The sequence below is a fragment of the Zootoca vivipara genome, chromosome 2 (genome assembly GCF_965207765.1).
Source record: "Zootoca vivipara chromosome 2, rZooViv2.hap1.1, whole genome shotgun sequence".
Taxonomy (NCBI): Eukaryota; Metazoa; Chordata; class Lepidosauria; order Squamata; family Lacertidae; genus Zootoca; species Zootoca vivipara.
The window spans coordinates 81,089,899-81,114,884 of record NC_142584.1 but is presented as its reverse complement, the minus strand read 5'-3'; the positions used below and the strand labels follow the sequence as shown (position 1 = coordinate 81,114,884).

The following is a 24,986-nucleotide window of genomic DNA, read 5'->3' as shown; positions in this document are numbered from 1 at the left end:
AAGACATCTGAAGGCAGCCCTATATAGGGAAGTTTATTTAATGCTTAATGTTTTGTTATGTTTTTACATATTTTGGAAAGCTGGCCAGAGTGGCTGAGGCAACCCAGTCAGATGGGTGGGGTATAAATTATAAAATAATAATAATAATACAGTCATACCTCGGTTTAAGTACACTTCGGTTTGAGTACTTTCAGTTTAAGTACTCTGCGGACACGGAAGTGCTTACTTCCGGGTTCCGCAGCGCGTGCATGCGCAGAAGCGATCTGCGCACTTCACGCATGCACAGAAGCACTCTATCAGCGCTTCGTGCACACGCACTATCGCAGCTCGGATTAAGTACTTTTTGGGGTGCGAATGGCACCCCGGAACCAATTAAGTACTTAACCCGAGGTACCACTGTAATAATAATAATAATAATAATAATAATAATAATAATAATAATCCTATATAATAAAGTCCCTGTGTCTCTGCGCTCCAATCCCTGTGTCCCTGTGTCCACGCTACTGCGCATGTGCCCCACGGACACAGGGATTGGACGCAGAGACTTGGAGCGCAGAGACTGGCCCCTCCTCCGCCTCCTCCCACTGTCCCGAGTGGCAATGGCCTCCTCCACCTCCCTTCTCCTGAGGAGAAGGAAGAGGCCTCTGCCGCCGCCTCCCGCAGTGTGCCTCAGGTAAGCGCGCCGCCCCTCGCTCTCTCGCCTCACCGCCCCGCGTCACTCCACCGCAGCAGGGAGGTGGAGGAGGCCGTCGCCACTCGGGACAGCGGGAGGAGGCGGAGGAGGGGCCGGTGGGCCTCAGGCGCTCGACGGAGGCGACGCCTGCACAGTCCCAGGGCTTCCCCTCCGTTCCCACCCGGCTAGCGCCCGTTTACTGAACGGGCTGAATGACACTAGTAATAATAATAATTGAATAGGACGTCCCTATTTTCATCAGAGAAATGTCAGAGGGTATGCAGAGGCAGCTGCCTTACTCTGCTTCATGGAAAGACCAGTCCTGCTCCTCATTGCAGTTCAAAAGCACCGGTGCTGTTCCTTACCCCAGTCACTACTTAGCTTCTTTTTCCCCTCTTGGAATTCAACTGGCAAGATTCAATTCATTTATCTCCATCGAGGGGTAAACACAAAAACAAATGTCTCCAGCCAGCAGCAGGGAAAGACAATCCCTGTACAGTGAAAATAAATCATCTCCGCTGCCTCTGGCTGAGGACATCAGGCTCCATTAGCAGGGCATGTAAACACAAGGTCATCCTGCTGCCAAGAAGAAGTGAGGCAGGGGAGAGAGAGCCGGCCGAGGAGACCTAATTGAAAACACCAGCATGTTCATCTCCAGCCTGGCTTACAGCGAGTGAGAAGTAAACAGAAACCCAAAGAGAAAGGGGCTGTCTGCATCTGGGTGGCTCGCTGGCATCATTCATCTTTGCAGATGCAGCAGAGTTTTGTTGTTGCTTTTCTGTACTATTTCCCTCTTTGTCGAAAGGCTCTATTACATAACCTGTTGTGCAGGGAATCTATAGAGGCTCCTGGCAGTGTCCCAGGGCCCCTCCCTTGAAGTCCCAGAGAAGGAACATTCAGCTGCTGTCAACAGCTGGAATTCCTAGAAGTGAAAAAAAGAGAAAAAGGCAAAAGGTCGTACAAGGTCCAGGGAACAAGGCGAGCAAAAGCGGGGAGGGGGGAATAGAGAGAACGATGGGTGGCAGAGTGTGAAGGGACTCTCTGTCTGCAAATGTGCACGTGGAGGGTTTCAAAGCAAACTCTCGCAAGCCATTAACTTGTCCATCTTGGCTTGTTTACCCCAAGAAAAACAGTCCAATTGATTTGCTACGGCCTCTTCTTGTCAATTAAGCACTTTTTTTTCCTGGCACTGTAGGGACACCCAAGAATGCGTGCTGGGTGTTTTTTTGTTTTGACGGATCTGAAGGAGGACGCACTCTTACTTTCCCACTTCCATGGCCCACTTGCCACTTGATTGTGGAATTGAGTGCAAAGCCTGTTGTCTCATACTTGAAAGGCAGCGCCGGAGAGTCAGCTCAGAGTTTAAAGCCTCATCCATCATCATTGTTGTTCCATGTGGATAGTGAGCATCCTGTACCTCCATTAATTTCTGCTGTCTATATGCCATTTCCCTCCAAATCACTGTCTTCCCACCCTTCCTCCTCCCGCCATTTGGATTTTCCCATACCAGGGATGCTCCATAACGGAGAGGATGGATGAGGCCTAAGATTTCCTCAGTCTCTACTCAACAGTGAGATAAGAAATTGAGCCTGGATAGCTCAGTTGGTTAGAGCATGGTGCTGATAGCAGCGAGATTGCAGGTTTGATCCCCATATGGGACTGGGGCATATTCCTGCATTGCAGGGGGTTGGACTAGATCAGGCATGAGCAAACTCAGCCCTCCAGATGTTTTGGGACTACAATCATCCCTGACCACTGGTCCTGTTAGCAAGGGATGGTGGGAGTTGTAGTCCCCAAACATCTGGAGGGCCGAGTTTGCCCATGCCTGGACTAGATGTTCCTCAAGGTTCCTTTCAGCTCTACAATTCTAGGATTATGATGGTCATTCCCAAATAGGACACTGAGGCTGCCAGTGCATCCGTGAAGATTGTATCCAGGGCAGCTGTCTACCAGCTCCATCTAACACGCAGTCTGAGACCCTGGTGGTGACTGGGAGCGGCCGCCGAGACCACATAACCCCGGTCTTGAAAGACCTACATCGGCTCCCAGTACATTTCCAAGCACAATTCAAAGTGTTAGGGCTGACCTTTAAAGCCCTAAACGGCCTCGGTCCAGTATACCTGAAGGAGCGTCTCCACCCCCATCGTTCTATCTGGACACTGAGGTCCAGCGCCGAGGGCCTTCTGGCAGTTCCCTCATTGCGAGAAGCCAAGTTACAGGGAACTAGGCAGAGGGCCTTCTCGGTAGTGGCACCCACCCTGTGGAATGCCCTCCCACCAGATGTCAAAGAGAACAAGAAGTACCAGACTTTTAGAAGACATCTGAAGGCAGCCCTGTTTAGGAAAGCTTTTAATGTTTAATAGATTATTTCATTCTAATGGTTTTCCCAGTAGTGATGTATGGAAGTGAGAGCTGGACCATAAAGAAGGCTGATCGCCGAAGAATTGATGCTTTTGAATTATGGTGCTGGAGGAGACTCTTGAGAGTCCCATGGACTGCAAGAAGATCAACCCTATCCATTCTGAAGGAAATCAGCCCTGAGTGCTCACTGGAAGGACAGATCGTGAAGCTGAGGCTCCAATACTTTGGCCACCTCATGAGAAGAGAAGACTCCCTGGAAAAGACCCTGATGTTGGGAAAGATTGAGGGCACTAGGAGAAGGGGACGACAGAGGACGAGATGGTTGGACAGTGTTCTCGAAGCTACAAACATGAGTTTGACCAAACTGCGGGAGGCAGTGCAAGACAGGAGTGCCTGGCGTGCTATGGTCCATGGGGTCACGAAGAGTCGGACACGACTAAACGACTAAACAACAACAACAAATGTTCTGTTGGAAGCCGCCCAGAGTGGCTGGGGAAACTCAGCCAGATGGGCAGGGTATAAATAATAATAATAATAATAATAATAATAATAATAATAATAATAATATATTATTATTATTATTATTATTATTATTATTTATCAGGTTGTTCAATAGGAGGTGGTGTGGCATGGCAGCGATGCTCGCCTGACCCCCAGTTGATTGTGCCACTGCTGCTTACTGGGAGGCAGAGGGGGAGGTGGCTATGGGAGCACCAGGTTGGCTCCATCAGTGCCTTTGCATCACACTGGCCTCACAACCTTGCCCCTCCCCCTCTACATCCCAATAAGCAGCAGCGACTGGCGGTCAGGTGAGTGCCATTGTCCTACCACACCATGTGCTGCTGTTGTAGTAAGTATGTGCCATGAATATGCTGGCAAGCGATTGACAATAGCACTTGAAAGTAGCAGCAGTGCCCGAAGGCTGTCAAAGTGTCAGGGACTGGGCAGAGGAAGAATGGTGGAGACCGCCTCCCCAACCTGACCCTTCCAGAGAAGAGGTAGACAGTTTAGATTTATAAGAGGGGTTTGAGGGAGGTCACAGCTCAGAGGCAGATGAGGGGGAAAGTTAGGAAATAATGGGAGAGGAGGAGGAGGAGGAGGAAGATGGCGACAGCTGATGGACGCATAGCTGCCAAGTCTCCCGTTTTTCACGGAAACCCCCCGGATTTTAATCCGTTTCCTGCTGTTATCTGGAATAGAACAAAATCCTGGAAATCCCCTGGATTTCCTACCTGCCAAGGAGGCTCCGTTTCGGGTGCCATTCTGCCCATGTCTGGGCACCGGAAATCAGGCAGCGCCGGCACCGGAAGTTGCTTCTACGCATGTCCAGACATGCATAGAAGCAACTTCCGGGGCTGCGCCACTGCTGGTCCCGCATTTTTCAGCGGTAGACTTGGCAGCTATGGATGGACATAGTGTCTTTAGAAAGCATTCCACACATCCCTCTCCCAGAACCGGGTGAGCCTTGAAATTAGGAGAGCAAAGAGCTCAAAGGCAGAGAGCACTTATCAGCACCCATAGAGGAGATGATGAGATTGATGAATGAGGAAGTGGGAGAGACGGGGTGGGGTGGAGATTCACTTGGGACAACGGCATTATCCAAGAGGCTGGGTTTTATAGCCTCTCTCTGTAAATATTGAATAAAAAGTGGATGGTAAGAACCTTCCTTGTCTTTGTACATTCCTAGGCAACTGTCCCTGGGAGTCGCTGGCAGCAGCCTGACACAAAGAGAATAAAAACACAGGGAGACTTATACCCTGGCTCTCTGTTGCAATGTAGAAACAAGCCAGCGTGTTCCGGGCAAAAGGATATTCCACAGCTCCTCCAAGGATTTCTTCTCTGGCCACCATTTCTTTCAGAGTCATGGTCACTCAGTAGACTTGTTGAGGGGCGCTGCTCAGAAGTAAAGCAAATTCAAATAAATTGAAGGATGAGCCAAGACTTTGCAGCAGTCTATTCTGAGGGCTCCGTAATGATACCTCAAAGGGGGTAATTTTAAGGCTCCGGGCTCATAGCTCACAAGTCCTGACCTCCCACTTCAAAACACTCCACTGCAGGGGTATAAATTATACAGCTGCGTAAGAGAGATGGAGAGATAATTGGAGGGCACTGAAGACGGCAGGGTAAACACAGGGCCACAGAGACTGTATTTTTATCCTTCAAATAATATATGAATTTTATTTTTAAAGAGGTTAATCTTGGAAACTATGCTCCATTTTTGCTGCCCTATGCATTAAATACACCCCAAAGACAAATCCATTACCAGCCAGGTTTTTTGTTTGGGTCAAGTAGATTTCCCTTTACAACATCTCAGAAACTTCTGATAGCTTCTCCAAAGTAAAACTATACAAACGGCAATAAAATAACCAAAGATTTCTAAATACAAAGGATCAATAGCAGTGGGGCTGTGGCTCAGTGGTTAGAGCATCTGTTTGCAAGCAGAAGGCCCCAGAAACTCCAGATAGGTCTGGGAATGTCCCCTGTCTAAAACCCTGGCGAGTTCCTGTCAGTCAGTGTGGACAATATTGAGGTAGATGAAAAATGGCCTGACTCAGTGTGAGTCAGCTTGCAGTGTTCTGTGTTCAAACTAGCTCCAGGCTAACAGCATGACTTTCAATGCACAAATATAAGATGGGGGAGACCTGAATTGCCTGTAAAGGTACAGGTAAAAGGACCCCTGACTGTTAAGCCCAGTTGTGGATGACTCGGGTTGCGGTGCTCATCTTGCTTTACTGGCCGAGGGAGCCGGTGTTTGTCTGCAGACAGCTTCCAGGTCATGTGGCCAGCATGACAAAGCCGCTTCTGGCGAACCACAGCAGCGCATGGAAACACCATTTACCTTCCTGCCAGAGTGGTACCTATTTATCTACTTGCACTTTGACGTGCTTCCGAACTGCTAGGTTGGCAGGAGCAGGGACCGAGCAACGGGAGCTCACCCCGTCACGGGGATTCGAACCGCCGACCTTCTGATCGGCAAGCCCTAGGCTCTGTGGTTTAGACATGTGAAAAGGATCTAGTGGACTCAAAACTTAACATGAGTCCACAGTGTGATGCAGCAGCAACAAATACTAATGCTATTTGAGACTGCATCAATAGAAGTCCAGAAGAGGGCAACCAAAATGGTCAAAGGCCTGGAAACGATGCCTTATGAGGAACGGCTTAGGGAGCTGGGTATGTTTAGCCTGGAGAAGAGAAGGTTAAGGGGTGATATGATAGCCATGTTCAAATATATAAAAGGGTGTCATATAGAGGAGGGAGAAAGGTTGTTTTCCAGAGAAGCAGACACGGAGCAATGGATTCAAACTACAAGAAAGAAGATTCCACCTAAACATTAGGAAGAACTTCCTGACAGTAAGAGCTGTTCGGCAGTGGAATTTGCTACCAAGGAGTGTGGTAGAGTCTCCTTCTTTGGACGTCTTTAAGCAGAGGCTTGACAGGCATATGTCAAGAATGCTTTGATGGTGTTTCCTGCTTGGCAGGGGGTTGGACTGGATGGCCCTTGTGGTCTCTTCCAACTCTATGATTCTAAGTCTAGTGTCCAGATAAAGGGAAGTAATAGTGCCACTCTATTCTGCCTTGGTTCTGAGCACCCCAATTTAAGAAAGATATGGACAAACTGGGTGGAACATGTGCAGAGGAGGGCAACCAAGATGCTCAAGGGTCTGGAAACCAAGCCTTATGAGGAATGGTTGAGGGAGTTGGGTATGTTTAGCCTGGAAAAGAGGAGACTGAGAGGAGATATGATAGTATCTAAAGGGCTGTCACATGGAAGATGGAGCAAGCTTGTTTTCTCCTGCTCCAAACGGTAGGACCTGAACCTATGGCTTCCAGTTACAAGAAAGGAGATTCTGACTAAACACCAGGAGGCCCAGAGGCTGTATTTTTACTCATCTGTGGAAGATGAGGGGGGCTCAGGAACACACCCTGCTCTGACGGAGCAGGGGGATTCGGAGGGGGAAGTGGGTTCAGTGGTGCCACCTAGGGAGAGGTGGCACATCAAGAGGAAACAGGGAACTCAACCCCATAGGCAGAAAGCCTGTCTACAGTTCAGGAAATCCTGATGGGGCAGGGATTCTTATGTGTACTGGGTATTCTCCACCTCTGATTAAAGGTTTGGCATGTAGGTGGGGAAACTTGTTGGAAGAACCTCATGGCTCCCATTCAGTCTTGGAACCCTTCCTACTAATCCCAGGTGCCTGAATGCTGGCCCTTGCTCCTGGGCTGGATTGTTTTGTTGCTGTTCCCTTGCCATTTAAGAGCTCCTAGACTAGATTCTTATTTTTTCCTTGATGCCAAGTTTGTGTTGTTGTTGTTGTTGTTGTTGTTGTTGTTGTTGTTGTTGTTGTTGTGTCATTTAATCATGTTCGACTCTTCGGGACCCCATGGACCAGAGCACGCCAGGCACTCCTGTCTTCCACTGCCTCCCACAGTTTGGTCCAACCATCTTGTCCTCTGTCGTCCCCGTCTCCTTGTGCCCTCCATCTTTCTCAACATCAGGGTCTTTTCCAGGGAGTCTTCTCTTCTCATGAGGTGGCCAAAGTATGGGAGCCTCAGCTTCAGGATCTGTCCTTCCAGTGAGCACTCGGGGCTGCTTTCCTTCAGGATGGATAGGTTTGATCTTCTTGCAGTCCATGGGACTCTCAAGAGTCTCCTCCAGCCCCGTAATTCAAAAGCATTGTACTGTTACACTGCTATAATAAATGTTCACATTTTTCTTTCTTTATTTCAAGTAAGAGTACCTGCCATTGTTTTTTGGGCAGGAAATAGGACAACCAGTCCCACTAAAGCCATCCTAGTTCCATAACCAAGCCCAATACCTGACAGAAATGGGTCAAGGAAGGATGCATCATCTGTGTACGCCTTAATTTGCCCTGCCACCACATGTTTGATTTTCTAGATTTTAAAAACAGGTTGGCTCCATCACCCTCATCTAAAGGCAGTTTCTTCAGGAGTGGGCAGGCAACCACCTCTTTTCACAGAGAACGGTCCCTCCCTCCCTGCAGTGGAATGCTGACTGTTTCAGCCAGTAGGCTCCTAAGCTTCACTCAACTGGCCTTAGCAAGCCAGGATGGCAGGAATCTCACCGCATAATTACCTTCCCAACCCCAACCTCTCTGCTGACATCCTCAGGACCACAATGCTGAAATGATCGAAGTCACTTCTAGTCTTCATTGCACCAAGAAGGCCTCGAGATGACTGACATAACAATGCAGGAGGGGGGAAAGGAATAAACCGTCGCCCTCTTTCAGTTCCACATCTGTTTAAAAAAAAAAAACAGAGCAGGAGTGGCTGAGGGTTGTTGTGCTGGCAAGCGCGATGAATGACACAACAGCATGCACATCTACTAAGCCAAAAGGATTTAACAAACTCCAGATGATGACAGACAAACAAAAGACCCAGCCAAGATTAGGCCAATGATTTTCTTAAAATGACATCAGGAACTTGTATCCTCAGCTCAGCATGCGAGAGACACACATCTCCCATGATTCCTTATTCAACCTAGAAGATGTTTTCTCAGGCCAGGCTGACACACTTCACAACAGCACAGGGCTGAGCCGAGATATTTGCAACGGCAACAACAAAAGGCAAGCTAATCCTCGTGGCAATTTCTACATATCTGCTTCCACTTTAGGAAATGCAACTAGGGAATGGGTCCAATGCATGCTGTCTTAGCAACAGGGTGACAGGAATTGCTGATTACTTACCCAAATTTGTTTCCAATGCAATTTTGGCTCTCTATACTACTGATGTTTAGGAGGGGAAAACGTAACCCATCCCTAAGCTGGGCTTTATATATGTAGCACTGCAAGTGACTGAACTGTACAAAGAAAAGTGCTGAAATTTATATAAATGAGATATATTTGCATTTAAATGTATTTAAATGCATTTAAAGAAGCATAATAATGCATTTTAGTTCATGTAAAGGGGTAGCTGAGAGCACTTAAAGCATAGCTCTCTGAAGCTTGAAAATCCATCTGAAGCATTCTAGGTTCAGAGGCATTATTACAAGGAAGTTATTACAGAATCATAAAATCATAGAATTTTAGATTTGGAAGGGTCTCATGGGTCATCGAGTCCAACCCCTTGCAATGCAGAAAACGTTTGCCCAACATGGGGCTTGAACCCATGACCCTGAGATGCTTTGCCAACTAAGCTATTCTCTAGTCCTAAAGCCCATTAGCTTTTTCTTTTAAACAAGAAAATTCTGTGCTTGTGTCCTGCACAGCCTAATAGGCATCCAGGGACTCAGCTATACAGCTCCAAATAAAAGGTTTTAAATGTGTTGTAATGTGCAATATACAAGTGTGACACTAGATGGTGACAGTGAGCGATGCCAAATTCAATGTATTTTTTTAAAAAAAATAAAAAAGCATTTTCACACCATTTTTTATATGTGTGTAGATTCTACCCAGGTCTTATGCAGATTGCAAGGGAGTGAGGAGCTTCTACTTTGTCACCCACAGGAGGGTACTGTCAATATGACGCACCAAAGTTCCTTATTGGCTTTGCACTGTTTGGGAACCTAGAATCTAGAGGAAGGTATTTTGCCACCTAAAAAGCCAGACCTCCCTGGCAAGACATGCCGCGTTATGTGGCAATAAAAGTTCCTTTTAATTGCTTAGCCTAGGAATGATCCCAAGTATGTCAACAGCCGCTGGGGATTCAGGGGGGCCATAAATGGTTATTCATTAATGTAGGAAGTGTTGATAGTTTCACACATCAGATACTGGCAAGAGCTGAACAGGTCTACCACCTCCTCATCGGGGATGAGTAAAAGTGACCCATATGCATTTGATTGTTGATTGGTGAAATTGGGAAAGTTGATCAGTGTTAATAGAGGCATGCTGTTCATCAGATTGCCAGGAGAACCAATTAGTACGGTAGGAGGGAGGTTTCTCTCTGAAATATTAAATCCTTGCACTTTTAGGCTCTTCTTATTGGGCAAGGTTACTTTACTAGGCCTTCCAATCTGGGAGGACTGTCTCTGCATATCCTTGCTAGCCTGAAATTCATTCAGAATCACCAGTAACCTGAGATCTGCAATATATATGGAACTGTGCACACTTTTATTCTGCCTAGTGTGACTCTATCCCTGAAAGGGCCACGAGTGCAATGGGACTCGGTGATGGGTCCAGCATATGCAGCCCAGACAAGAAGCCCAATGACCCTTAATCTTCTCCAGTCAGAACAACTCTTTCTGCATGGCAGCTGTGCATGCAAGAGATGGATTATAGCTCTCCCTTCTTTATGATGTTCTTGTTTTCCACAGGCTCGAGAGGTTGGTGCTTTTGTTTATTTACACAGAAAGCAGTCAAGCAAGTTCACTTCTCCAGCACAAAAGGAGTCCATAATGTCAGTGTTTATATAAAGGAGGCATGGGGAACCTTTGGTCCTCCTGATGTTGCTGAACTACAACTCCCAGCAGCCCCAGCAAGCAGGGCCAATGGCCAGAGATGATGGGAGCTGCAGTTCAGCAACAACTGGAAGGCCAAAGTTTCCCCACACCTGCTATAAAGCACAGGTGGACAACCTGTGGCTCAGGAGGTCCTATGCAAGTCCAGTCTCATTTTCTATGGCCTCAGCACCTTCTGAAGCTGCCCCATCTTTCCATCTCATCAGAGTCCCCCCCCCCTTCACCATAGCTGCCAAGTTATCCCTTATTTTAAGGGATTTTCCCTTATGCTGAATAGGCTTCCTCGCGAGAAAAGGGTTAGGGTGCTGGATCATGAAGCTCCGCCACTGTCTGGAGCAGCCCTTGGCACCATGGTAGTAAGAAAGTGCATTTTTAATTTGTTTACCAATTTCCAATGCTGTCTGAAAACACAACCCTGCTTAGGCTTATTTGAGAATCTGCTCTCGGTTTTCTGTTTCCAAGAAAGTGTGTTGTGTTTCGGATCTGAGTGCCGATTCGTCTCTGTGCTTTACGGTCTGTATAATTAATCCTCAGAGGCAAGGCTTTCTTGGCTCCTTTTTGTTTTGACAGAGCTGCCTGGATCTTTTCCTCCCTAGGATGACCTGTCAAGTGGAACATAATAACAACTTGGGTTTCGTAACTGGGAGGTTCCGTACGAGAAACCTCAGGTCCCATTAGTTACCTCAGTTCCATTAAGAAGACCCAGGAGCCTCCCGCAGCCCTTTGCGGCTATACAGTTTCATGAGAGCTCCCAGCTTGCGAGGCTTGCGATGACGCTCGTGTTTCCCGAGAGACGTAAAAGGTCTAATGACCACCACAAAGTCAGAGGCTATGACAGAAGGGGCTCCACTTAGCCTCAAACACCACATCAAATTAAGGGAGAGTGAAACCCCAGCTCATTGATTCACTCGCCGGCATAACAAGGCAGGCCTATTACTGAGGTAGCAACTCTGCCTTAAATGAATTACATCAGAAACAAACAAAGGCTGCGAATCTTGAAGTCCATAACCTGCCAGGTCATAGGGAGCTAGCTGCTTGATATCCAGTCAGAGAGGAATATGTACTGTGATTCTGGGAGAGAAAGGTATATAGCATATGTGAAGTAGAATGAACCATATACTCCTCTTTGGGGAATATAACTATATCCCCCAGTATAACTATAATTATATCATCCATTCATAGATAAGATACTGTAGATAGATACGGTGCTTTTATTCTGGGGGTACGCAGGGGTACGCATACCCCTAAACATTTTGTGAATCTAAGTTTGAAAATGAGAGTACCTCTAAACATTTTTTTTTAGTAAAGAAGCACTAGAATAGATAGATAGATAGATAGATAGATGATAGATAGATAGATAGATAGATAGATAGATAGATAGATAGATAGATAGCAGGCCTTCCAAGTGTCCCTCTTTTCCAGAGACAGTCCCAGATTTACAGAAGCCAGCCCAGTTTCTGATTTGATCCTAGAATGTCCTGCTTTTCATTAGGATGTCCTTATTTTCATTGGAGAAATGTTGGAGGATATGAGATGATAGATAGATGATAGATCAGGGATCCCCAAACTAAGGCCCAGGGGCCGGATGCGGCCCAATCGCCTTCTAAATCCGGCCCACGGACAGTCCGGGAATAAGCATGTTTTTACATGAGTAGAATGTGTCCTTTTATTTAAAATGCATCTCTGGGTTATTTGTGGGGCATAGGAATTCGTTCAATTCGTTCATTCCCCCCCCCCCCCAAAAATATAGTCCGGCCCCCCACAAGGTCTGAGGGACAGTGGACCGGCCCCCTGCTGAAAAAGTTAGCTTACTCCTGTGATATAGATAAATAGATAGATAGATGATAGATAGATAGAGAGGGCAGATCCACGCAACACATTTAAAGGGCACCCAACACACATTTAAAACACACAACTCCCCCCCCCCCCAACCTGGGTACTGTAGTTTCCCCCTCGCAGAGCTGCAATCCACAGTACCCTTAACAAACCACAGTTCCCAGGATTCTTGGGGTGGCGGCGGCGGGGGGGAGCCATATACTTTAAATGTCTGGTGCAGACCTGCCTGGAAGAAGGGTGGGGCAACTCTGGCCCTGCAGAGGTTGTTGGGACCCCAAACGACCAGGGATGGTGGCAGAGGTGTAGCTGGGGTGTGTGTGTCAGGGCGCACTGGGCACCCGGCTTGCTAGCTAAGCCTCTGGATGGGAGGAGTTGTATTTCAACAACACCTGGAGATCCAGAAGTTCCCCATCACTCAGACAGGGAAGGAGAGAGAAAATGCAACTTAAGTAAAACTGCAGTGGGTTGTGGGGGGGGGGCGGGCGTTGCTCAGTACAGTATTTGTGACCAGAAACAGAGAAATGGAGAAGTGAAATGAAGACAGTGCAACCTGCTTGTGTCTGGTTGGGGAGGAAGCATCCATGAGCACCTTCACCTGGAAATCTGACATTTCTGATACTCGGCGATGGAGGCGGTGAAGATGGGCGTGGGTGGTCTAGCCCCAGATCATTTTTCTATGGTCCTTCATAGTCTGTCTCCCTCCTGTGGCACAAAGGGAAAGGAAATCCAGGTTACATCAACCTTGTTGTGTTACAAAGAGAAAGAGGCCTTTGCGTTTTCTGCTTTGTTTTCCTACTGAACTGCTGGGGGGAGATTCTCCTCCGCCTGAGAGGGACTGCGGGGAAGGAGAGCTGCTCACAAGCCAGCAGCTGCAGAGGCTGCAGTTTCTGTTTCCTACAGCTGGAGCAGCTCTTGCCTCACGTGCCGCTGCCGGGAAAGCCACGAGCCGGCGCAGCTCTGTGCTTTGTTTCTCCCCCTCCCGTTTCCAAAGAGCGAAACTGCTGTGCTCCTCCGCCTCGTGTCGGTTTCCAAACCCTCCTCAGCCCTTTCTGTCCCCTCTCCATCGTGTGTTTATCCCTCTCCTGGAGTGCCTACTCTGTGATTAGAGAAAGGTGTTGATTCAACATCAAGGGAAACTGAATTACGAAAGCTGTAAGTCCCAAGTAAGCAACAACTTGCATATGTTTGCACATACTAAATCATTTACTTTGCTTTTGTCCATCCTGGATGAAGTTAGCAGCATTGCAGGTTACTAGGAGGGATGGCCAAATCTTTCTGTGCTGTTCCACACCCACTCACCCACACTCTGTTTCTTACTTTTCCAATCTTAAATTCCATTTGCCCCATCTCTTGACAGGATAGCTCAGTTGCTTAGAGTGTGGTGCTGATAATGCCAAGGTTTGATGCAAACAGTATTGGACACCTGCACATTCCTGCATTGCAGGGGTTGCACTAGATGATCCTCAAGGTCCCAACTCTATGATTTCTGCAAAAGTTTGCATTTTTTAAAAAGTCTCCTGGGACATGCATTTTTGCACACAAATTTGCCTAAGGCATGCATTTTTGCAAGCAATTTCTCCTAATATAACGCCTTTTGTACATGACTTTCACGAATATACACATTTTTGCGCACACTTTCACTGGGTATGTACATTTTTCCATGCATGTTTTAGCTGAAGAACTGCATTGCAAAATTTGGGTGAAGTACGAATGTCAAAGGATGACTATGTTTCAATTCACATATTTGTCTGGGAAGTGCAGATTGGATAGGGTCACGTGGAAATGCAAACGGAATGATTTTCTCTTCCATCCTAGTTACTAGAGCCCCACACCCCACAACCACAGGAACCTCCAAGCCCATGTCCACAACCTACCTGGAGGTCTCTTTCTATCAGTCCCTCCACATTCTTCTTCAGAAGTTTGATGCAACTATGCTGACACCAATTATAACAGCAGGGTCAGATATTTTGAGTTTCCGGAAGACAACTTATCATTCCACAGGATCAAGTACCTCTTAATTTAAAGAAAGGTCTTTCTTTTTAAAACCTCACATCTCTGTGGCAGCAAAGGATTATCCTGCATAATTGCATCTCAGGCCTAAATCTCAAAGCCCCTTTAGTGCCATGTCAAGAAGGGAGGATGGAGGGAGGAATAAGAGTATATCTCTCCCCCACCCCGCCAACGAATGTCTCCTTCCTGCCCTCACCACCCCAGGTTATTCTTGTCTGTGTGTAGTCACCTGGCTGGACACTGGGCTGTCTTATTGTCAGATACTTTTAGACCTCAGAGGCTCTTCCTTGAGCTTCACCAAGTGTCCAAGGCAAAACCCAACAGAGAGGCGGATTACAGAGATACAGTTACATAAGGCTTATTTATATTCCTTTCAGGGGAGTCGGCTTCAGCCAGCTGCTTATTAGCCCTGATCTCTGCTTTGTCCTCCTTTCTGTGCTGTTTTAAAAAGTCTCCTCCAGTCATAACACCACCCATCACAGTGTCTGTTGCTTGCAAAATATGCTTCCCATCACTTTCCCATCAACCTCAGCTCACCAGGCAGCTAAGGTGACCATTTATGCATCAACCGAAAAGGGAAATACATTACCAAAAACCAGGACCAAAATAGTTACTGATTTGAACCAGGTGGCGCTGTGGTTAAACCACTGAGCCTAGGGCTTGCTGATCAGAAGGTCGGCGGTTCGAATCCCTGTGACGGGGTGAGCTCCCGTTGTTTGGTCCCAGCTCCTGCCAACCTAGCAGTTCAAAAGCACATCAAAGTGCAAGTAGATAAATAGGGACCGCTCTGGTGGGAAGGTAAACAGCATTTCCGTGCGCTGCTCTGGTTTGCCAGAAGCAGCTTTGTCATGCTGGCCACATGACCTGGAAGCTATACGCCGGCTCCCTCGGCCAATAATGCGAGATGAGCGCGCAACCCCAGTCGGGCACGACTGGACCTAATGGTCAGGGGTCCCTTTACCTAATTTATGTGTATGGAATTTAGGAATGTTTACTGGCATTTGAATAGTGGTGCATCTCACCATAGGGGTGAAGAGTGTGACTCGCTGACTTGTGTGTTGGCTCATTCTAATGTGCAGGTATTGCTAACTGCTGATGAACACATTCAGGACTTCCATTCTCCCTTTTTGAGGTTCTTGATCTTTAATAAACCAGACTTGGATCAGAGAGGCCTTCAAATGGAGGACAGAGTGTTTGCTTCCTGGAAGCCCTTCAGAATAAAGATTGTCCTCTGTAAAGGAGGACACACGGTCACTCTACAAGAAACACAACAGCAAGGCTGTCACTGCACATGAAGGCAAAGGTGACAGCCTGGACCATCACTGTCCATTCAAGTCAAGTTAGAGAGAGGAGGACATCACTGTGATTTTGGAGGCCTGCAGGAGCCTCACGAAGGCCAGAGAGATGTGGACCCTGAGTGGAGTTATTTGGAGAAAACAGGAACATAGCAGAGGATTGTCAACACTAACTGGGCATCAGCTCTCCAGGGATTTTGATGGGAGTCTATCCTAGCTCTTCCTAGAAATCCTGGAGCTTCTCTAGGAATGGGACCTTCTGCATGCAAGGCAGCTGCTGTACCAGTGAGCTGCAGCCCTTCCCCAGGGATGCTGCTTGAAGTAGTCCATAGAGGTGCACGTACGGTGGCAGAAACAACTTTGAAACCAGAACATCATAGAGAAGCTGGGCAGTGGTGGATCTTGGGATATTAAATGTCAGCAGCACCCTGTGCAATTCCAAAATTCGCCCCCCCCCACCTCTCGCCTTCCATTCTACATTATAGTTATTATTATTTATTAAATTTGTATGCCACCGTTTATCCATAGTTATGGCATCCCCAAGACTCTGTGCCCAGTGCGACTGAACCGGCCATGCTCCCCTAACTCCTCCTCTGGGCTGGGGCCCTCAGGATGCAGCTGAAGTTAGCTGGCTTTAAAACATTTGATCCTTGAGCTGAATCCTTAGAATCATATTGAAGGATTTTTCCTGGTATGTGAAATTTTAGCCATCACAGCGCTAGGGAGCTGGGAGACGACAGAGAGGTGGTCTTTAGAAGGGACAGGCACTCTCTCACTGTACTCCTCCAGAAAGCTTCACAATTCAGCTTTCATTCCCGATGACCTTGTAGGCTCTGAGATATTGCTCCCCTCGCCAGGCCTTATCTTTATATCACATATAACTGAGCACAGAGCAGTCGTAGGCGGTCAGGCTAGTACAACAGAACTCAATGCTTCTTTTGTGATGGCAACATTTAAGCTCTTGCCATAAGACCTGACTCGTAAATAACTTGATTTTGAATGAGGTGACTATGCAGCCCAGACATGCCCCCTCCATGTGTCTCTCTCCCCCTGCCTTGTGGCCTTCCTGTCCTATTGGCTACCTCCAGAGGGTGTCACATTAGGACAGGGCCATTGACAACAGCAGAGTATTCCAGATCATGACATATTCATTTACAAGCAATTTCTTTAGAGTTTCCATAGGTGTGGTAAGGTACGTTATCAAGTTGCCAAGGGGGGTATGTTTCCTCTTCTTCCCCTTCTTTCTGTGAAACATTTCTTTAGCACTCTGCAGCCTCCATGGCTGCCCACGCTTTCCGATACGAAAAACCCCATGGGCAGAGATAGCACTGGAGAGATGATTTGCAGAATAAAATAAAACACCCTGGACGCCCTGAACATAAGGTAAAGGGAACAAAAACGCTGCAGGCATCCATGAAAATTTCACCAAAATTGAAGGCAATTGCTTTTCCTATTGGTTGATGGAGAGGGGGAAGCAGAAGAAATTTTTGGCACCGCACCAGTTTTCTCTTGCCATTACTGAGAAGCAGTACATCAAGATCGTGGAACAAAGATGCTGATGGCTGCATGAGGCAAAACAAGAACTGCATTGAGGAAGAAAGAAGGCTAGGCAAATTGTCTTGCCAGGAAAGCAAGAACATTCAGAGACAAAAAGAGCCCGGTCTGCTCTTACACCTTTAGCTATTATCTGCCTCTGACCATTGTGGCCAGTTAAATGCACTGGCAGGGGGCTGGCAGTCATAGCTGCCAAGTTATCCCTTTTTTAAAAGGGATTTTCCCTTATGCTGAATAGGCTTCCTCGCAAGAAAAGTGAAAACTTGGCAGCTATGCTGGCAGTGTCTGTATGAACTATAGGAATAAATCTTTCTCTAAGGGCCAAGCTAGAAAAGGCAGCAGAGATTCCTGGTCAGATCTCCTGGCTATTTTCTTTTTTTAAAAGCAGCCTGGGATGGGTGGGTGGGTAGGATTGAATCAGGACTACAGCCCCAGGAAAGGGAGGCCTCTGCCCTCTCTATGTGCTGTTTTCCTGATGGAAATTCTAGGGGTGTGCATCAGCTCTGCATGCAGCCCAAACAATGGGCCAGATCAGATGCAGTCTCTCACATTCCTGAGTTGGATTGCGCTGCTAGCAAGGTGTGTCGAGAGGTGGACCGGGGAATTTTCAGCCTTCCGAGTAGAACTGTTGCTTCACTTCCCCCATAAAAGGTAAAGATGCAAGCTTCTCTCCCACCCTGGCTGCCTTCTTATTTAAGGGAAATGAAATCAAGCTGACTTGGGAAACAACCGGAGCTTGAAAGGGGAGAGGGTGGAGAGGCAGGGAAATCTCTTGTTTCGATGGGCAGGTCTAGCTTTTCCATCGCAGTGAATTATTTCCCCTGTGCCCTCAAATCACTGTGCTTTGGGGGAGGAATAACCAAGGTGTTCTTCATGTGAGTCATCATTCTCCTCTGGACTTTTCGGCTGCGAAAGCAGGGCACAAGCGATGAAATTAGATTATTGGGGCGGCTCCCCCCCCCCAGAAACAGGCAATTAGCTCTTTCACTTTGTGCTTCACAGAGGGTGCTTCTGGGAAGGTGAGGTGGAGAAATGCACCCCCAGACTTTCCCCATTTTTATGACAAACAAAAACCCACTTAGCACAATAGCCTCTGGACCTATTTATCTGAACTTCTTTCCCAAGGGTATCTTCCCATGATTGCCCCCCCCCCCAAAAAAAAACTTGGGGAGGGAACATGACTAAATGAACCAGTGATTAGGGATGGGTGAATCAGCCAATGTCCATTTTTCTCAGTTTCCCACTTTTCCCATCTGCAGTTTTCCACATTTCCACAAGTTTTCATTTTTTAAAAAAGGTCCTCATGAAAATTCATTAGCAGTTTAGTGTGAATTCCTCCTAATATATATGTTTGTTTGCAATTTTGCCTAATATGCACACTCCCTCACCTCTAATATATGCATTTTAATGGTCACATTACCCAAATCACTGCATTTTTGTATACGTTACTTGGCTGGAGAACTGCATTGCAAAATTCAGAGAGGTGGATATTTCAAAAGATGGCTTTCTTCCACTTCTCATATTGTTTTGGAAACTGACAATTTCATATGTTCACCCTTAGATGCGGACTGCATTGCTTCCCACCCCCTGCCCCCACCCCACCCCTGTCAATAAATAGGAGCCTCCTATTTCCCTAACATTTGATTTCACGTAGGCTGGAGAAACAGCAGAACAATTGCAGCAAGAGATTATGCAATGCCAGAGGAACATTTCCTCTTTCACTGGCAAGGAGTGTCCCAGCAGGAAGTGAGCAGGCCCTTCCCATCTCCCAAGCTACTGTGGGCACCTTTACGCCCCCTGGAACTCTCCAAATACAGACAGACGGACATCTACTAAAGGGTAGCACCAGCCACCTTAAATGAAGAGCGCAAAGATGGCAGGTCACAGTAATCTCTAGCAGGCCTTCTTTCCCTGGCCTCTTACTTTGCATCAGTTGTATTAGAGATAAGGCGTCTGGCTCTCTGCCATAGCCTCTGGCCCTCAGGGAAGGGTGTGCTGGTGTTTGCAACCTTTCATCCAGAACTGTTGAATAACAGAACAAGGCAGCCAGTTGCTTGTAGGCTCTGGGGAGGGTGTGTGTTTTGTGTTCTGACATGCATTCTTTATAGCCACTAAAGGAGATATAGAGAGAGATAGAGAGATATTCTCCGGGCAAGGGCTACTAGATGCATTTTCTTCCACGCTCCCTAATAGTCAGTACGTGATTCTATGTCACTCTTTGGCACAGGCTTCTGTTCTATAAAAAGAGCAGGTTCTGGGAAAACTCTACAAGCAGAAATACTTCATCTAATAAAATATTCTTAGGGCAGGGATAGCCAACGTGGCACTTGGGATTCAGCTCCCATCATCCCTAATCACTGGCTATGCTGGCTGATCCTGAAAGGAGTTATAGTCCACAGTTTATGGAGAATACTGCACTGACTACCCAGGCTTAGGGTTTCTGCTTCCTCCGCCACATGCATCTCATTTCCTTGTGTTCAGCCTTTCAGGCTTGTATTCTACATAGTGCTAAGTCAGGGTCCCATAAGGGCAATGGGACTTCCACACCTCTCCTCCTACCTAAGTCTGTTCCAGGGGCTCCCCCAACCTCCCAAAGCAGATTTGGGGAGCTCACAGGGCACACCTGGGTGAGGAGGGGGGGAGTTCCATAACGCTAGTGGGAATTTTTGCACTAATGGGATGAGTGAGTTGAATAGTGCCCTCAGTTACATGCAAACAAAAAATGGTTACATAGCATAGGTAAAATAATTGAGTGCATAAAATTATGTTACACAATGTATGGAATAGACAGCTGGAAAACAGAAATGAACAAATAAAACAACCCTTGAGCTCTGCTCCAAATTGCTTGGAAAGAAATCTTCTTCCATTCAGTGGAGTTAAGCATGGCTAGGATCAAGCTGCCAACTTTTTCCTTTTTTCAGTAACATGGTTGGCACCCAAGCTTTTGGCTACTGGTGATGTGTGGGTTTTTTTTTTTTTTTGGAAATTTCCTAGAAAAGACAAGTAGGGACAATAATCCAAAATTGCAAAATGAGCAGACAAGGAGGGAAAGATTGAAAGGAAGGACTGAAAGAAGCAGGAAGGGCATGGCAGGTGCAACTGCATAGAATGATATGATCACATCATTTCAGAGTCAGATGTTCAAAATGCCCATAAAGGCTGATGCATCTAGAAACACTTGCCCTCCCCCATTTCCCCCCTTCTATCTGCATTCACTTCCAGGTGATCTTCTGAGAGCTAAGTGGGCAAGGCCAGAAGCAAAGGTTGGGGGAGCAATGTACATTTCAACCTTTGCACATTTTAACCTATTTTCTGCACCCTACTTAGAACACCCCTCAGAGTTCAAGGGCACGTTCCAGCTGAGCACAAACACTCAGGGTGCGAATCAGAACCAGAGGGGAGCATGGTGTGGAAAGAGCCATATGCAGATGACTGGAGGGCCGCATTCGGGCCCTGTTGCCTATGGTTATCCACCCCGTTGTTAAGGTATTAGACTGACTTTGCAATCTGCATCATTCCACTGTAGGTGGAGGTTACCGCATCCTTCTCAAAAGCAGAAGTATGTTGACTGCTCTGTTGCGTTGCCACTGGAATGCTTTGCCTCCATTGATTGGCTGCCGGTTTGTTTATTTTTCACGTGTGCTTCTAATCCTGGAGAGGATCCTGAGGCAGGAAGAAAGCTTGGCAGGCTCTTCCTTGCCTGCAGCTCAGCTGCTTCAAATAGGACCGGTTCCTCCAAAAAGAGATTTAGCTGGTGCCTTCTCTTTCACGTCTTGGCCAAATGCCACTCCTTCCAGGCTGCTCTGTTGCTCTTCGCTGGGTCAGCAGAATAGTAGGCTACAGCAGAATAGTCGGCTACTTACTCTCCAGGCAGAGTAAAAAAATAAAAATGACAGTGTTCCTCTGAGCAGGAGGAAAACACTGTGCTCAACCACCCACCAAGGTGGCATAGCTCTTCCCATGCCCTACATACTGGTTGCCAAGGCTAGTGACGCAGGCTGAGCTGAGCTACAATGCTGGGGTTTGTAAGACACATAATAGGGAGCAGAAACAGCCAAAGGCAAGAAGGCCTCCGTGGAACAAAGGGAATTGGACAGAGCCACTGAAGGAGATCAGGGGAGCAGCTGCTAGGAAGATTTTCTCTTCCTCTTTCCCCCTGTTCCCAGGACATTCTATACAAGATCTCAAAGTAGCTGTCTTACTACAAAAGAATTTCAGAAATAGACTGGAAAGAGAAGTTGCTGAATTACAACTTATCACCAAGCTCAAAACCATGGAGGGACCTGGTTTGAACAGAGATATCGGATTCTTATCTCATTATACATGATAAGCGATCTTCAGCCATCTCAACCCTTGCTTTTTCATGCAAAACCATTTGCAGTCGTTTTCGGTCATCAACAGCTATCAGTCAGTCAATCACCCACTTCCACCACCCTTCTGAGTGATCCCCCCTCCCCTCCCCCTCCCCACCCCCTCCCCACCCCTTCTCTACATAAGTGCCTAGGGACTCCTATTTCACTGTATCTCAAGAAGTGTGCATGCACACGAAAGCTCATACCAAAATAAAAACTTAGTTGGTCTTTAAGGTGCTACTGAATGAATTTTTTTATTTTACTTCGACCCAGACCAACACGGCTACCTACCTGTAATCTTTTCCCCTTGCTTGGCTTGCTGCCCCCTACGCTATTTCATAGAATCATAGAATTGTCGAGTTGCACAGGATCCAAGGGTCACTTAGGCCAAGCCCCTGCAATGCACGAACCTCTACTAAAGCAGCCATGACAGATATCTGGCCATCTGATGGTGGCAGCGGCAGTTGTGAACAGCAGCCAAACCTCCTGGTCTGCTTTGAGTTGTATTAAGCAAGACACAGAACCAGTTCTCATTGTAACTCCTGATAAGCAGGGGAGCAGGAACAAGGCTGAGAAGGGAAGGGATGAGTTGCGCAACATTTTCCCTGATAATTTTGCCAGGGCGAAGGGGCAATGGGGTATGGTTGCAATCTATTTTTAGGCACCACTTTTGTGTGAAGAACCCCGAAGGTAAAGCATGAATTGCAATATAATATGGTAATAAATCTAGACCGTCGAAGCTGTTAGTGGTGTATTAACAGAATGCATGCTGTGAAAATTAACCAGCACGGACACCCTGAGAATCAGAACCATCGATTTAATAGCTCTCGCTGCTCCCTCGTACTTTTGCCATGAGGTGTATTGCTGGGAGTCCGTGGGCAAGCAGCCTGTGATTTTGTGATCAAAGCCAAGCTGGGTTCATGGGAAAAAACATAATAACTTCCCAGGAATGTGTCTCATGCTTGGCCAGCTCCAGCAGGGCAACCTGTGGTGACTTACAGGGGCCTCCCTTCCTGTGCCAGTTTTCCTGAGAACTGACCCATTTACATGCTTAAGTGAGCAAGTGAGAAGAAGGCAGCACATCTGGCACATGGCAAAACAGGAGCGGCAAGAGAGGCAGCTAAGCTGGCAAGCCAAAAGCCAGAGCGATGGTTTTCCTCACAGCAGCAGCCAAGAGCAGAGAAAAGGCTGGCAAAGAAAACAACTGCGACAGGTTTCTTTCTTGTGGCCTACTGCATCTGAGGTAGGTTATTCCTCAGAGATGACCATGTAATCCAGTTTGAGAAGAAGAGAAATGTTATTTATCAGCCACTTATTCCTCAGAAATGACCACGATCCAGTTTGAGAGCAAGAGAAGGGTTATTCATCAACCACTAATCTTATGATCTTATGCTTATTTAACTTATATGCAGAATTCATCATGCAAAAGGCTGGACTAGATGAATCCCAAACCAGAATTAAGATTGCCGGAAGAAATATCAACAACCTCAGATATGCAGATGACACAACCTTGATGGCAGAAAGTGAGGAGGAATTAAAGAACCTTTTAATGAGGGTGAAAGAGGAGAGCGCAAAATATGGTCTGAAGCTCAACATCAAAAAAACCAAGATCATGGCCACTGGTCCCATCACCTCCTGGCAAATAGAAGGGGAAGAAATGGAGGCAGTGAGAGATTTCACTTTCTTGGGCTCCTTGATCACTGCAGATGGTGACAGCAGTCACGAAATTAAAAGACACCTGATTCTTGGGAGAAAAGCAATGACAAACCTAGACAGCACCTTAAAAAGCAGAGACATCACCTTGCCTACAAAGGTCCGTATAGTTAAAGCTATGGTTTTCCCAGTAGTGATGTATGGAAGTGAGAGCTGGACCATAAAGAAGGCTGATTGCCGAAGAATTGATGCTTTTGAATTATGGTGCTGGAGGAGACTCTTGAGAGTCCCATGGAAAGATTGAGGGCACTAGGAGAAGGGGACGACAGAGGACGAGATGGTTAGACAGTGTTCTCGAAGCTACGAACATGAGTTTGGCCAAACTGCGGGAGGCAGTGGAAGACAGGAGTGCCTGGCGTGCTCTGGTCCATGGGGTCACGAAGAGTCGGACACGACTAAACAACAACAACAACCACCTTATGATACCAAACTATTCTCATCTATACCTCTCAACACCTGTCTCCTGAAGAACCGTCCTCTCTTCCCCCCACCCTCATCTCTCTCTCTCTCTCTCTCTCTCTCTCTCTCTCTCTCTCTCTCTCTCTCTCTCTCTCTCCCCCCCCCCATACTGGGATACCTTTTATATTTGTAATCTTAAATGCCCTAAGCTCTGCACTTTGAGGCACCAGTGGGACATGTCCCTGTCTCTTTCTACCCTGCCCACAAGGCCTCACCATCTTCTTTGCTTCCTAGAGCAAGGCAGGAAAGGAGGAGGCAGAGGACACAGCTCTTCTGGCCCATTCCCTGGGTCCATCACTATCTCTGGATTTATATCAAGGAATTAAGCTGTGCCCATTTGTGTGAGACAGTTCACAAGCAGATAGTCTAGGCCATGCTCAGCAAGGAGCGTCACAAGACCTTAAATGATTCTGGTGTCCACCCTCCCTCCCCTGGGCACGAATGTTTCCTGTGTCTCGGCTACTAATTCAGCCAGTCTCTGAATGCTTCCAAAGCTGAGCTCATTACTGCCTTTGTTATGACTTCATTTGTTATGTCCCCTGTCTGAAGAGGAGCCAGGGAATCTCTCTGCAGCCAAGGATTGTGATGCAGTCGCTGGTCTCCACTGTCCCTGTTCATGGAGTGTGCAATGGTGGCTAGTTAGGCGGCATGCACTTAAACCTACATTGTCTGGGTTATGTAACCCTGTCAGCTTGACAGATCTATGCTTCCAGCCCATCTCCCAGCAATTACCACCTTACGCTATGTTCCCCAGTATGCTGATCTCTGCGACTGAAGCAGGAACCTTTGTGCGCATGAAGTCTATCGTTACTTGTGCATAGAGACCATGTGATGTTCACTAGGGAGTGGGACAGGCCTTTGAGCCCTGCTCTTGACATCGCATCAGCTTCCTTCAACAATAGCACATGGTCCACGGTTGTCTGTAAAGGTTTTCCAGCACTCAAACTCCTCTGTGGGTTACAGGTATGTAGCCGTGTTGGTCTGCTGTAGTCGAAACAAAATAAAAAAATTCCTTCCAGTAGCACCTTAGAGACCAACTAAGTTTGTCATTGGTATGAGCTTTCGTGTGCATGCACACTTCTTCAGATACTCAGATCCTCTGTGGGTATAAGGGTTCTGTGCAATGACAACACCTATTTATGCATTTATGTGTAGCTTGGCCTTGAATGAAAGCAGAGCACCTCCTTATCTGAATATCTCATTTGATAGTATGTGTGTTATGTGTGTGAGAGACAGAAGATGAAAGGGGGGAGGGTTATGACATATTCTACTTTTATACATTTCTCGTCCGCTATGAACTTTATTTGCTGCACACCACT

General features: G+C 47.0%; 1 long non-coding RNA gene across 1 annotated transcript; it reads left to right on the top strand.

The window, feature by feature from the left end:
* The first annotated feature begins 22,050 nt into the window (after nucleotides 1-22,050).
* LOC148686932 (uncharacterized) lies at nucleotides 22,051-24,685 on the top strand. The gene is made up of 2 exons (XR_015948246.1): nucleotides 22,051-22,738; nucleotides 22,908-24,685. It is a non-coding gene; the product is annotated as an uncharacterized LOC148686932 (long non-coding RNA).
* The last annotated feature ends 301 nt before the right edge of the window (nucleotides 24,686-24,986 follow it).